Source organism: Lathyrus oleraceus, chromosome 2 (genome assembly GCF_024323335.1).
Source record: "Lathyrus oleraceus cultivar Zhongwan6 chromosome 2, CAAS_Psat_ZW6_1.0, whole genome shotgun sequence".
NCBI lineage: Eukaryota > Viridiplantae > Streptophyta > Magnoliopsida > Fabales > Fabaceae > Lathyrus > Lathyrus oleraceus.
Window position 1 is genome coordinate 152,728,983 of NC_066580.1, and position 16,665 is coordinate 152,745,647.

Genomic DNA, 16,665 nt, shown 5'->3' on the forward strand with positions numbered 1-16,665 from the left:
CTGACAGTTCTCTGGCCACGTCCAGAACCCTCAGATGGTTTAAAATAAATGGTGACAGTTGACACCACTCCACAATCTTTCACGACACTAGCAAACTGCAAACAACCCTCATCAATCAGACCCTGGATACCATTCCTCAACTTGTCACAACCATTCTCTGAATCTGCACAGTCTGAACAGTCTTTACCACATCCCGAGAACACTCCCCCATTCAGCAGACGCTCTTTCACAACCAGCAATGGTGTCTGAACCTCATTAACATCAACTACCAAGTCCAAGGCTTCCTCACCTTCCACATTATTTACCCTATGCATGTAACACCCTTCTAAATACCCCAAATATTTAATTAAAACAACAGCATATAAATCAATATCAGAGTAATCATGCACCAAGGGTGTCACATAATACTTCACATAATTCACCGTAAAAATCAGTCATGCTCATTATTTAATCCAACATAAACACTTCTTTAAAATTCGCAGCGGATAGAAACATTCAACATCTGTAATATCTTAAAATTAACATTTATTCAACAAATAAAACATCCCGTCCCGATGTTACATCTATCAGAGCATGACCCACTAAAACCACTCTAGACTTCAAGCACTAGCTTCTACTCAACTCACTGCTCGTTACCTGAAAAATATAACTGTAAGGGTGAGTTCCTCAATCGATATAACAAATATTATAAATCATCATGTTATGTTAAGTAACTTTACACGTTAATCACCCACATCATATCATGCATTCGGTAGCAGCATATTCAACTCAACATCATATTCAAACACAACGTAAATGCAACTCAACTGAGACTCGACTCTTCATGCATGTGGTACCATTTGGAGTAAAACTCCCAACTTAAAATCATTGCCAGTTTAGTGGGCATCAAGGCATAAGCCTTCAACTTTCAACTTAAAATTTTTGCCAATCCAGGCCAACGTGGTGTGAGCAAAAGCCCCATAATTTTGCCAATCCAGGCCAACGTGGTGTGAGCAAAAGCCCCATAATTTTGCCAATCCAGGCCAACGTGGTGTGAGCAAAAGCCCCGACTTAATGCATATGAATGTATATGGCATGTACGACTTGAAAGTTCAACAACATAATAACAACGACAACATAACAGCTTTTTCAGCAACAACAACTTAACAATCAACTTTGGCTCATCAGCCTACAACTCAGCATTTTCAACAAAACAGCTTGTATTCAACTTTGGCTCATCAGCCTACAACTTAATATTTTCCACAAAAACAACTTATCAACATATTTGCATCAACATTTCGCAACATAGACTCCACGAATTTATTTATCACAATTGGATACAATAGGCCAATCACCAATTACACTTACATCATAAAAATCAACCATTTTTACATACTGCAACAGTGTTAACCGGTTAACACTATAGGTTAACCGGTTAACGCAGGAAAATTACCCTTCCAGGAAAAACGCAACAGTGTTAACCGGTTAACGCTATAGGTTAACCGGTTAACGCAGGCAAAACTCAACATTTTTCACAATTTATAACAGTGTTAACCGGTTAACACCCTGGGTTAACCGGTTAACGCAGGCGAAACAGCAGTTCCTGCGCTAACACAAGGCAGAATGCAGAGTTTCCGCATTTTCCGCCGTTGGAGGACTTCCGGACCTCCGATTCAACTTCCGTAAAAAGCTATACGCTCAGAAATTCACAATACACTCAAACACAAATTCAATTTCAGCTCTAATACAACTTATTCAACATAATTTCTCAGCATTCTAAATCCCAATTAGGGTCAATCGACGGCTTATCACTACCCATTACATGTTAATCGATAATACCCATTAAACGACGATAAACCCCCTTACCTTAACAATCCGGCAACTCTTCGAGCTTCAAGCTTTTCCGTTCTCCAACCTTTGCTCTACAGCTCTTTGCCCTTTTCCTCTTCTCTGCAGCTTCTCAGTTTTCACGTAAAAACCTTTTCCAAAAATGAAAACCTTTTCTCTTATTCCACTTATATATTTTCCAATAATAATTATTATTCCACAATAATAATAATAATCCAATAATTCAATTTATTTAATTAAATTATTAAATATATTATTAACTTAATTAAATAATTCTTTTACTTTATTTGGGGTGTTACAACTCTCCCCCACTAAAAGAGTTTTCGTCCTCGAAAACATACCTCAAACAAATAACTCTGGATAGGACTCCTTCATCTGACTCTCCAGTTCCCAAGTCACATTGCCACCTGCTGGTCCTCCCCAAGCTACCTTCACTAAGGCAATCTCTTTACCCCGCAACTGCTTCAACTCTCGATCCTCGATCCTCATAGGCGATGTTTCAACAGTCAGGTTATCTCTCACCTGTACATCATCCACTTGGACTACATGCGACGGATCATGAATGTACCTCCTCAACTGAGACACATGAAAAACCTCATGCAAATTCGCAAGTGACGGCGGTAAAGCGACACGATAGGCTACCTCTCCTATCCTCTCTACAATCTGATAAGGACCAATAAATCGAGGTGTCAACTTCTTCGACTTCAAAGCCCGACCAACACCTGTTATCGGAGTAACACGAAGAAACACATGATCTCCCTCTTGAAACTCAAGTGACTTCCTCCTCTTATCATGATAACTCTTCTGACGACTCTGAGCAATTCTCATCTTCTCCTGAATCATCTTAATCCTTTCTGTAGTCTGTTGAACAATTTCCGGTCCGACCACAACACTCTCACCAGACTCATACCAACATAACGGTGTCCGACATCTCCTACCATACAAAGCTTCAAACGGCGCCATACCAATGCTCGAATGAAAACTATTGTTGTAGGTAAACTCAATCAAAGGTAAATAACAATCCCAAGCACCTCCCTTCTCCAAAACACAAGCTCTCAAAAGATCCTCTAATGACTGAATCGTCCTCTCAGTCTGACCATCAGTCTGCGGATGATATGCAGAACTCAATCTCAGCTTAGTTCCCAAAGCCTTCTGCAAACCTTCCCAGAATTTCGATGTAAATCTAGGATCTCTGTCCGAAACAATACTCGACGGAATACCCTGCAAACTTACAATCTTCTCAATATACAACTCAGCCAATTTTTCTAACGGATAATCCATTCTAATCGGAATGAAATGAGCCGACTTTGTTAATCTGTCAACAATCACCCAAATAGCTTCAAAATTCTTACTTGTCCTCGGCAAACCAGAAACAAAATCCATACTGATACTATCCCACTTCCACTCTGGAATAGCCAACGGTTGCATTAGCCCAGACGGCTTCTGATGCTCAATCTTTGACTTCTGACAAGTCAAACAAGAATAGACAAAACTCGCAATTTCTCTTTTCATTCCCGGCCACCAAAATAACTTCTTCAAATCATGATACATCTTCGTAGCTCCAGGATGAATACTCAGACCACTACGATGTCCTTCCTCAAGAATACTCTTCTTAAGCTCGGTAACATCCGGAATACACACTCGACTACCAAACTTCAAAATACCATTCTCATCAACTCTGAATTCGCCACCTTGACCTTGATTCACTAGAGCAACTTATCAACCAAAAGCATATCAGATTTCTGACCCTCTCTGATCTCATCCAGAATACCACTTGTCAACTTCAACATTCCCAATTTAACACTATTGTGAGTACTCTCACACACCAAACTCAAGTCTCTAAACTGTTCAATTAAATCCAATTCCTTAACCATTAACATAGACATATGTAATGATTTCCGACTCAATGCATCAGCCACTACGTTTGCTTTACCCGGATGGTAATTCAACCCAAAGTCATAATCCTTCAGAAACTCTAACCATCTTCTCTGCCTCATATTCAGCTCTTTCTGATCAAACAAATACTTTAAACTTTTATGGTCACTGAAAACCTCAAATCTTGACCCGTACAAGTAATGTCTCCATAACTTCAGAACAAACACCACAGCTGCCAACTCTAAATCGTGCGTCGGATAATTCCTCTCATGAACCCTCAGCTGTCTTGAAGCATAAGCTATAACCTGCTTATTCTGCATCAACACGCCACCCAAACCCAACAATGAAGCATCGCAATAAACTTCAAATGATTCCGACGAACTCGGTAATATCAGAATAGGAGCAGTAGTCAACCTTCTCTTTAACTCTTGGAAACCTCCTTCACATTTGGAGTCCCAAATAAACGCTTGCCCCTTTCTAGTCAACATCGTCAACGGTAACGCCAACTTAGAAAATCCCTCAATGAACTTCCTATAATAACCAGCCAAACCAAGAAAACTTCGAATCTCAGCAACAGACTTCGGAGCTTCCCACTTAGATACCGCTTCTATCTTAGAAGGATCAACAGCCACACCACCTCTTGAAATCACATGACCAAGAAAACTTACCTCTCCTAACCAAAATTCGCACTTGGACAATTTAGCAAATAACTTCTTTTCTCGTAGGACTTCTAAAACCACTCTCAAATGTTCAGCATGCTCTTCTTCAGATTTCGAATACACCAAAATGTCATCAATAAACACCACCACAAACTTGTCTAGGTACGGATGGAAAATCCTATTCATATACTCCATAAATACTCCAGGTGCATTAGTCACACCAAAAGGCATTACAGAATACTCATAATGTCCATACCTTGTTCTGAAAGCAGTCTTCTGAATATCCTCTGTTTTCACACGGATCTGATGATACCCAGATCTCAAATCTATTTTACTGAACACACTTGCACCAACCAACTGATCCATCAAATCATCAATCCTCGGCAAAGGATACCGATTCTTGATCGTCACTTTATTCAGTTGCCTGTAGTCCACACACAACCTCATAGTACCTTCTTTCTTCTTAACCAATAGCACTGGTGCACCCCACGGTGACACACTCGGACGAATAAATTTCTTATTCAACAGATCTTCCAACTGACTCTTCAATTCAGTTAACTCAACAGCAGACATACGATACGGAGCCATCGATATCGGCCTAGTACCAGGTACCAAATCAATCGAGAACTCCACTTCACGCTCTGGCGGCAATTCATTCACTTCTTCAGGAAACACATCAGGAAATCACACACCACAGCTAGATCACGAATCACCAGTTTATCTTTAGCCTCCAAAGTCGCTAACAGCATAAACAACTCTGCCCCATCAGCTACTTCTTTATTCACTTGCCTTGCTGATAGAAACAAACTCTTTCCTTCCTCACTCTCAGGAAATATCACAGTCTTATCAAAACAATTGATAGAAACTCGGTTAAACACCAACCAGTTCATACCCAGAATAACATCAATCTGCACTAGTGGAAGACACACTAGGTCCATTCCAAAGTCCCTACCAAAAATACTCAAAGGACAGTTTAAACAAACCGAAGTAGTAGTCACTGAACCCTTCGCAGGAGTATCAATTACCATACTACCAAACATCTCAGATATCTCTAACTTAAGTTTCACAGCACAATCCAAAGATATAAAGGAATGAGTCGCACCTGTGTCAATAATAGCTACAAGAGGAAAGCCATTAATATAACACGTACCTCGGATCAAACGATCATCTGCAGAAGTCTCAGAACCCGATAAAGCAAAGACCTTGCCTCCTGACTGATTCCCTTTCTTCGGCTTCTGACACTGACTTCCAATATGCCCTTCTTCTCCGCAATTAAAACAAATCACTTCCTTGTGCTTGCAATCAGCTATTGCATGGCCAATCTTACCACAGCGAAAACACCTCTTTACTTCAGCAGTGCATACATTACTCTTATGACCAGCCTGACCACACTTGAAGCAAACTATACCAGTAGGAGCACCTCCCCCACTAGCTCTCTGAGCCGGAGCAGCTCTTTGTCTCCCTTTTCCAGCTGGAACATCATACGGCTTGCCACGGTTTTGATGTTGCTTGCCTCTGCGATCACTGACAATCTTGTAATGAGCATTATTGTCCTCTTCAAATATCCTGCAGCTATCAACCAACTCAGTAAAAATGCGTATCTTCTGATACCCAACAGCCTTCTTAATTTCAGAGCGCAATCCGTTCTCAAACTTGATGCACTTCGAAAATTCAGCACCACCACCAGTGTAATGAGGATAAAATTTGGACAACTCCACAAATTTCGCCGCATAATCAGTGACAGACATGTTTCCTTGCTTCAGCTCAAGGAATTCAATTTCCTTCTTACCACGGACATCTTCCGGATAATACTTCCTCAGAAATTCCCTACGGAATACATCCCAAGTAATGACTTCACCTGCCACGGTCAACCTCTCGTGAGTCTCTAGCCACCAGTCATCAGCTTCGACTGCTAGCATGTGAGTACCATACCGAACCTTCTGAGCTGGAGTGCAATCCATAACACGGAAGATTCTCTCAATTTCTTTCAACCACCCCAAGGCTGCATCTGGATCATGCTTCCCTTTAAACACCGGCGGATTCTCTCTCTGAAAAGTCGCCAAGCTACGTGATCCAGCATCTCCACCAGCGTTTGGCAAGTTCTGCACAGCTTGTGCCATCGCTTGCATTGCGGCAGCCATTGCAGCGTCATTCCTTCCAGCCATTTCAACTTATCAATACAACACAACTTAACGTTAGATTAATAACAATTACACAATTGTTAGACAGTAACGACACGACAACTGGCCGGACAGACCGACCTGCTCTGATACCACTAATGTAACACCCTTCTAAATACCCCAAATATTTAATTAAAACAACAGCATATAAATCAATATCAGAGTAATCATGCACCAAGGGTGTCACATAATACTTCACATAATTCACCGTAAAAATCAGTCATGCTCATTATTTAATCCAACATAAACACTTCTTTAAAATTCGCAGCGGATAGAAACATTCAACATCTGTAATATCTTAAAATTAACATTTATTCAACAAATAAAACATCCCGTCCCGATGTTACATCTATCAGAGCATGACCCACTAAAACCACTCTAGACTTCAAGCACTAGCTTCTACTCAACTCACTGCTCGTTACCTGAAAAATATAACTGTAAGGGTGAGTTCCTCAATCGATATAACAAATATTATAAATCATCATGTTATGTTAAGTAACTTTACACGTTAATCACCCACATCATATCATGCATTCGGTAGCAGCATATTCAACTCAACATCATATTCAAACACAACGTAAATGCAACTCAACTGAGACTCGACTCTTCATGCATGTGGTACCATTTGGAGTAAAACTCCCAACTTAAAATCATTGCCAGTTTAGTGGGCATCAAGGCATAAGCCTTCAACTTTCAACTTAAAATTTTTGCCAATCCAGGCCAACGTGGTGTGAGCAAAAGCCCCATAATTTTGCCAATCCAGGCCAACGTGGTGTGAGCAAAAGCCCCATAATTTTGCCAATCCAGGCCAACGTGGTGTGAGCAAAAGCCCCGACTTAATGCATATGAATGTATATGGCATGTACGACTTGAAAGTTCAACAACATAATAACAACGACAACATAACAGCTTTTTCAGCAACAACAACTTAACAATCAACTTTGGCTCATCAGCCTACAACTCAGCATTTTCAACAAAACAGCTTGTATTCAACTTTGGCTCATCAGCCTACAACTTAATATTTTCCACAAAAACAACTTATCAACATATTTGCATCAACATTTCGCAACATAGACTCCACGAATTTATTTATCACAATTGGATACAATAGGCCAATCACCAATTACACTTACATCATAAAAATCAACCATTTTTACATACTGCAACAGTGTTAACCGGTTAACGCTATAGGTTAACCGGTTAACGCAGGAAAATTACCCTTCCAGGCAAAACGCAACAGTGTTAACCGGTTAACGCTATAGGTTAACCGGTTAACGCAGGCAAAACTCAACATTTTTCACAATTTATAACAGTGTTAACCGGTTAACACCCTGGGTTAACCGGTTAACGCAGGCGAAACAGCAGTTCCTGCGCTAACACAAGGCAGAATGCAGAGTTTCCGCATTTTCCGCCGTTGGAGGACTTCCGGACCTCCGATTCAACTTCCGTAAAAAGCTATACGCTCAGAAATTCACAATACACTCAAACACAAATTCAATTTTAGCTCTAATACAACTTATTCAACATAATTTCTCAGCATTCTAAATCCCAATTAGGGTCAATCGACGGCTTATCACTACCCATTACATGTTAATCGATAATACCCATTAAACGACGATAAACCCCCCTTACCTTAACAATCCGGCAACTCTTCGAGCTTCAAGCTTTTCCGTTCTCCAACCTTTGCTCTACAGCTCTTTGCCCTTTTCCTCTTCTCTGCAGCTTCTCAGTTTTCACGTAAAAACCTTTTCCAAAAATGAAAACCTTTTCTCTTATTCCACTTATATATTTTCCAATAATAATTATTATTCCACAATAATAATAATAATCCAATAATTCAATTTATTTAATTAAATTATTAAATATATTATTAACTTAATTAAATAATTCTTTTACTTTATTTGGGGTGTTACAATGCACACCATGCTGAGGCATAGGATTGTTCACAACATTCGGCACAGGAGCAAAATTGATTGTTTTGGCGTCAATTAAGTCCTGGACCTTATGATGAAAAGCCCGACAATTCTCAATATGGTGCCCCGGTGCACCAGAGTGGAAGTCACAACGAACGTTGGCGTCATACCCAGCAGGTATCTTCGTCAACAGAGCCATTGTACGCAACTCAACAAACCCCAATCTGAGCAATTCGGGCAGCAACTCAGCGTATGTCATCGGCAACGGGTCGAAATGACGATACGACATTCTCTGTCTTGGCTGAAATGGACGTTGCTGTTGTTGTTGATGTTGTTGATGTTGTTGTGGAGCTCTTTGTTGTTGCTGAGGTTGATGTTGAGGTGCTGGAATGGTCACAGCAGCAACCTGGCGGTACTGGCCTCTGTTCATATTTCTTCTACTGTGCACGACATTAGTTTCACCCTCCCTCCTAAGGGGTGCCCCAGAAACGGCTTCTTTGAAGACGAAGAACCAACATCCTGAATCTTTCCAGCTTTAATAAGGCTTTCTGTCCTCTCCCCATAAATCACTACATCAGAGAAACTACCGAATGGGCAACTCCCCATCCGGTCCATGAACACTCCTTGCAAAGTTCCAATAAACATATCGGTCAACTCCCTCTCCAGCTTAGGGGGTTGCACCCTTGCCGCTAATTCCCGCCATCTCTGGGCGTACTCTTTGAAACTTTCTCCTGATTTTTGACATAAGCTCTGTAACTGAGTCCGGCTTGGAGCCATGTCCATATTGTGCTTATATTGCCTCAAAAAGGCTTCACCCAGATCTCTCCAACTTCTGATGGATTCTCTTTTCAACTCCATGTACCAATCCAAGGAAGCTCCAGACAAGCTATCCTGGAAAAAATACATCCACATCTTCTCATCGTCCGTATAGGCAGAGATCTTCCTGTAGTAAGCCTGCACATGGGTGCGAGGACAAGAGGTACCGTTGTATTTGTCAAAGGAAGGCGCTTTGAACTTATAAGGAATTCTCAATCCCTCAACCAAACCCATATTCGTCACGTCAAACCCCAGAGAGTTCTGACACTCCATGGCTTTGATTTTCTCAGCTAGGGCATCAACCTTTCTGTCCCTCTCTTCAATTCTTCCCACATCGTCTTCATCACTTAGCAGGGTGAACATATCTTCCTGCCTGTCAACCAGTGGAGCAGGATGGCGAACCAGAGCACGAGTCATTCTGGCATTAACAGTCTCTGCAGCAAGAGGCTGTCCGTTGATTCTGATTCCCCTCAACTCATCACCCACAGCATAATCATTGACGGGAACAGCAGCAGCAACATTATCATTCACAAGAACACCCACTGGCGAAGCACGACTGGCAGGTGGGAGCACGGCTTCCTGTCTCTGGGCTAAGGCACGCAGCTCCTCTTGCCCTTGAACGACCCCTTGTATCATGGTCATGAATTGGGCCATGTTAGCCCTCATCTCAGCCAACTCTGCTTGCACTTGGTCCATATTCCTCTTTTGATTCAGTCGGGTTGCATAGCGGTGCGGATGTTGATCAGCAATCCTGCCTAAAACAGGAACCAAAGTGAGAAGTCTCAATCAAGAACACCTGTAATGCAAAATGATATGTGTATGATGCTAATGATGCGTATGATGCACATGATATGTTCATTTCTCAGGCATTCAAGAGCCTAATTCATCTTTCAAGAAATGGCAACCTACAATACAAACAACAAAGAAGCAATCTACACAGGATAATGAGCACAAGGTGAAACATCAATAATCTCATCTATAGACATGAGCAACAAGGATCATACAACATTGTCAATCAAAGATCCAAATGATCAGAGTACAACAATGAATCCCATCCAACAAGCCTGGAGGTGATTCTCAACATAAACAACAGATACAATCTAAGAAAGATGTCCTCCAGGAATGAGAGTCTTCAGATACTGGCACTGGTCTATCAACATATCACATTCTGAACACTCTGGCAGAGGGGTGAGCTTCTCCTTCAGTTGTCTTTTGAGCTCCACAACTTCTCCTCCAAGCTGACTCTCTGATGCATGTCTCAAGTCTACCTCCTTCTTCAATTGGATGTCTTTGTCTCTAAGCTGCTTTTCCAGGTCTCGTATCTTCTTCTGGTAATTAGCTTAAGCTTTCTGCAACCTCAAGCACTCACGGTGTTCTTCATTCAATAAGGTCTCCATCTCCTCATAGGACCTCTTCTTGCTCTTCAATCTGCTAGCATCTTCACCCTGCATGCCTTTGAGTTGATGAGCCAAGTTCAACTTATCAGCTTTGGCTTTGTAAAGCTCCATCTGGGTATCTTGTTCCTTCTCTTTCAACCGACGATTCTCCATCAAGGCTTACTTGTACTGCTCAGCAGGCACATTCTCAGCAAGGATCAAAGGTGGTTGCTCTTGCAATGGCTCCATCTTATGATAGGGTAACAACAAAATCTCAACTCTATTCCTGACCCAATCAATGTAATCAGGCATAGCAACTTCAAACTTCTTCCCTAACACATCTCCATCCTTGACACCAATGGTCTTCCAAGCTCTTCCTACTTGCTCCAATCTAGCAGGGTCACTCCGCTTCTCAAAATACACACTTTCAGCTATCTCAGCATCTAGTGGTCTTCCATTCATCACAAACCCCAACTGGCGAAGAGAAAGAACCGGGTTGTAATTGATGCAACCCTTAGTCCCTATGAGTGGCACATTGCGAAACTCTCCACAACTCATGATGACATTACGCACATCCATCTGGTAAGATTGCCACCTGATATCATAGGAGGTAAGAGACATAATCCTCTGAGTCCACTTATGAGTGCTCTGAGCATCCACAAAAGGTCCACTGGTTGGCAACAAGGACAAGAACCATCTGAGCAATAAAGAGAGACAGCATCTGATAGCTCCACCCTTACCATGCCTGCCGTGTATAGCATAGTAAGTGTCAGCTAACAAAGTAGGAACTGGGTTTCCTCCAAGGCAAATAGTGACAGCAGCAAAGTCCACAAAGTTAGGCATACTCGGGAACAACACAACTCCATAGATCATGATAGCTAACTGGGCATGAAAAGCTTCCCAATTTCCCTTCTTTGCTTCTTCTTTAGCCATCCTCACCAGGAACTCCAAAGGTAAACCCACCACATCACCACTTGACTTCCAATTGTCACTCACTTCCTTGATACTCAAATAAAGAGCTCTAGCAACAACCCTGAAATCAACCTCCTTTGGCACATCCAAGAAAGGCACCTGAAATCTGATCGGGACATTCATCAGGATGGAGTACTCTTCAAGAGTGGGAGCCAACTGATAATCCTGGAAAGTGAAACAACGGAGCTCGGGGTCATAGAACTGTAGAAGAGTCTGCAACGGTACTGGATCTACCACCATCTTCAACAGTGTCAACAAATCCCCATACTGATCAACAAACACCTTCTGATTACCGCCGGTCACAAGGTTGCTGAACTCTATCAAAGACGTCAATGGCTCACGGTGAAAACTGTAGGTGCAAGTCTTCCTCTTCAACTCGGGAACAGATGCCATCTCTCACAGTGAACAAACTCCTGAATGAACCTGAGAAATGATATGCATGAGGAGATTAGCTTTTTTCTTTTCTCTTTTCTTTTTTTCATTTCTTTTTTTTATTGCATTATTTTTTTGAAAATAAACATGCTATGATGCAAATGATGCAAACACGACTGGTTGGCTGTGTATCACGGAGCACAGGTTCAAAGCTTCGGCTTGAATTCGGAACCACAAAGTCATCTGAGACCCAAAGTCATCTGGAACCCATTCTGTAGAACCAAGTCACCAACAGGAACCAAGAGTCACCAACAGATCAATAGTCACCAACAGATCAATAGTCACAAACTGATCAAAAGTCACCAACTGCACCTGTAAAATGATCATTCCCTCCCCACTCACGGGTGTCATCTAGGCCAGGGTAAGGTTAAGAAAAACGCAGGATAAACAACCCTTTCATAGAATATCATCATGTACACACCAGATGTATGCACCGATAATACCCCATCAGGATCTGAACTGCTCGTGATATCAAGTTCCGCTAAGTGGCGCAATACCACCCGCTTCCCATGAATCACTCTAATCCTAGGTGTCCTAGAGTTCACTCATAGCTTGGATATTGGGCCTTTTACCTCTTGTAACTCCCACCTCACAGAGAGACAACCACACAGCCAGCACAGATGAAAATATGATGCATGCAAACATAAATGCAAACATACACAAATAAATGCAATAAATGAAATAGTAAAGCAACCAAACCCTATCCTAGAGAACGCTAGGAGTGACTCGCTTAGGGAAGATGGACCAGCAAGAGGTCAACTTCTCGGAGTTATCCCCAGCAGATTCGCCAGCTGTCGCATTACGCGAAAAACCGGCGGGAAAAAGAAACAACAGAGCCGCCACCGTACGTTATTTATCCCAAAGGAGGGAAAGGAAACGCTCGAAGTAAACCTGGAAAAGACATGGTCTCGCGACCAGAGAAAGATGGGATCGGGAGTCGGTTATGCGAAGGGAAGGTATTAGCACCCCTACTGTAATACCCCAAAATTTACCCTTCATTTTTCCCAAAAAAAAAAAAAAAAAAAAAAAAAAACGAAAAAAAAAAAAAAAAAAAAAAAAAAAAAAAAAAACGAAAAAAAAAAAAATATAATTTAATTAATTAATTAAATAAATAAAATAAATAAATAAAATATAACAAATTATTTTGGACTTGGGTCTCCCTCATTTGAGCCCATTACCCACGAAAATCAGTCTATAAATACTGAAGTTTCAGTAGAGGAAAACACACTTGGAGTTACACTGGGAGATTCACTGGAGAAAGAAGGAAGAGAAGCAAAACCCTGAGGAAAAGATAGTGAGAGAAAAGCCAACAGAGTTCAGAGCAGCCTCCAAACCCTGAAAGGAACTCAACTTGTAAACCTCACGGGCGCAACTCAATCAAGCTCTCCAATCAGGTTTGCCCTATATCCATCATCTTTATGCCTTTTATTTGAATGCTCTAAATGTATGAGGTATTATGGGTGAATTTGATACCTTTTTGTGAGCCTTTTGTGAATTTTGATGGAATTATTCATGTGGTTACATTTTGATTTAGGGGCAACTCTGGGTTACCCTATTTTGTTTATTCTAACCTGTCTTGTGTTTCCATGGCATTGTTTTCTCTTGATTTCATCCTACTACTCTAACCCTTTGTCGAGTTTTGTGAGGGCTCACATGGCTTTCGCAGAGACACTCGCGTGGTTTCCCACTTTATTTGTGGGATACCCCCTGGAGTTTTATTCTGATTATTCGTGTTGACTGATTTCCTTTGACGGTCCAGCTGGAGACATTTCAGGGTTTCTTGCCCCTTTAACTGCTATAGCTTCGGATCTTTATCCGTGTGGTAATTTTTTCCCTTTCTCATACTTTATCGCTTTCTTAGCTGGAAGACCTCGATAGGAGGCAATGTTTGAGCCCCTTGGTGGCATTTTACTTTGAGATACATGTTTTGTGTTTTGTATTCATATCCCTGCAGGTAGCGCGGTTCCTTCGTCAAGGACTGCCTTTTTGCCCTCGAGCATCCCAAACCCTAAAACCCAAAGCAACACGTTTACTCCTTCTACTACAGGCGAGTAAGTCTCCAAAGGTCGAGCATCCGGTAGATTGCTTAGTAACATTGTTCGTCCAAAACCCAATCCATAACCCCGTAGTTAGCCGAACTACGACTTGCTCTGATTCTCATTCCAGATGAGATACGTAGGCATAAGACGCGATGTCTTAGCGAGCACACATCCCCTTAACCCATAGGTCAGCCGAGCTACGAAGACTCTGATTCTCATATTCAGATGAGATACGTATGCAGTGGATGCGACATCCGCGCGAGTCATTTCTCTTAACCTTTTTAGTAAATAAACACGTTAGGTAAACCCACACCCTTTAGACAAAAACTACAAAAGTGGATCCCGTAGAGTACTATGGATGCGTAGGGGTGCTAATACCTTCCCTTCGCATAACCGACTCCCGAACCCAAGATTTGGTTGCGAGACCCCGTCTTGTCCTTTCCTTTTTCAGGTTTACTTCGAGCGTTTCCTTTCCCTCCTTTGGGATGAATAACGCACGGTGGCGACTCTTCTGTCATTCTCTTTCGCCGGTTGTTTTTTTCGCACACTGTATTTTTCAGGTTGCGCCAGCTGGCGACTCTGCTGGGGACTATAGAAGTTGACCTCTTGCTGGTCCATCTTCCCTAAGCGAGTCCCTCCTAGCTTTTGTAGTTTGTTTGTTTATTGGGTGTTCATGCTTTTGTACAGTTATTTATTTACCTGCTTTACCTTATTACATTGTGTACATATCATTGTTGTATCTGTTTCTGTTGGCTGGCTGCTTGGTGATCTTTGTGAGATGAGTTCTACACCCGAACTCGAGTGCACTTAAGATATGAGAATGGCATAGTCCTGTCAACTTGTGTGGAGTATTCCTTAGCGAGTTGACTTGCAAGCCCATTCACTTGGTGGAGGTCATGTTGAGATCAATAATGTCACATAAGTAAGTTGTGGTTAGACATTACTTGTTCCAATATAGACCTAAGAAGCCAAGGACCTTAGTTTACCTAACCCATCTTGGCCTATTCGTAGGACGTAGTGCGAAAGTCGTTCAAATGTAAGATTTGATACGATTGTTACGCGATACTACACTCATAAGAGTCTCTCTTGAGAATATTGTTGGAATACGAGTAGTCGTTCCTCTAATAATATCCGAAAGATGGGATTATGACTATGGGAACCTTTTGTAGAACATGTTTGGCAGGTTTAAACCTTAGTACACTCCTTTTGGGTGGTTCTTAACCTAAACTCCATGCTCGTGACTTGCGACAAACCCTTGATTCATGGTTGATCCGATCAGGTATCATTAATATCAATGAAACTCGGGTGTTGATAAGGTGTAAACCATAATCCGCCGAAATGGGTGGTTGATATTAAGGATAACATGATCCATCCCATGACCTTTGTTTGGTGTACTCTTAATTTCTCTCCAGACAGTGCAACCTGACAGATGTTCAAGCAGATACAGCAATCCTGATTGACATGCCACTGCATTGCATTCACATCATCACATCATTTTGCATTCATAATCATTCACACATGTTTATCCATTTCTGTGGGGTTTATATCTTCCACTTGATTCTAGTTGGAATTTTCTTGGTTCTCATCAACGGCTTAGTCTTTTCTTACACTGTTTATCAAATGTGAGACTGGAATCAAGGGGGTAGAATACCTTTGGAATTGATAAACATGTCATTGCATTTGCATATTCATTAGCATGTCTTGCATAACAGGTACTGCCGCAGGCTGTGACCATTCCAGCTGCAGCACCACTACAACAACAACAATCACAACGTCAACCAGCTCAGTATCAACAGCAGCAACAACCGGGTAACAGACCCGCTTATCAACAGAGGCAAAGGATGATGGACCGGCGTTTCGACACCCTTCCAATGTCGTACGCTCAGATGCTTTCTAGTCTTCAACAACTACAGCTTGTGCAACTGCGCACTCTGGCTCCTCCTGTTGGTAGACTTCCGGTGGGTTACGACGCCAACGCTAGGTGTAGCTTCCACTCTGAGGCACCTGGCCATGACATTGAGAACTGTAAAGCTTTTAAGCACGTAGTTCAGGACCTCATAGATTCAAAGGCCATCGACCTTGCACCAGCTCCGAATGTCGTCAACAATCCCATGCCCCAACATGGTGGTGCGAACGTTAATTTGGTAGAGGGAAAAGCCAAGCCCATTAAGGATGTGTTGAAGTTGAAGACTCCATTGTTGGATATCAAAGGATGCTTGCTGAAGGCCGATGTCTTCCCCGGTTGTGGGAAGGGTTGTTTGGATTGTGCTACTCAGGGCGGAGGTTGTTTGAAGTTACAGCAGGGTATCCAGGCCTTGCTCGACAAAGGTATCCTCCAGGTTGAAGATTTGTCTGTCCAAGAGTCTGTGGAAGAGGTTAAAGCGGGTGCCTCTATCTCATCCTTTAAGCAGGCACGAGCCGTGGTGGATTCAGGTATTGCTCCCGGTTGGGGGCGTCTGTTGGAATTACCAGTGAAAGAAGATAAGTTCGGGATTGGGTATCAGCCAACTCTAACTTCTACAACTTCAACACTTCAGACTCATCAGGGGCCGATCACTTTCTCCAGTGCTGGCATC

At 42.1% G+C, this 16,665-nt stretch overlaps 1 pseudogene; it reads right to left on the reverse strand.

Moving 5' to 3' along the window:
- LOC127122369 (uncharacterized) overlaps positions 1-16,665 on the reverse strand; it is a 42,535-nt pseudogene that overhangs the window by 16,623 nt on the left and 9,247 nt on the right.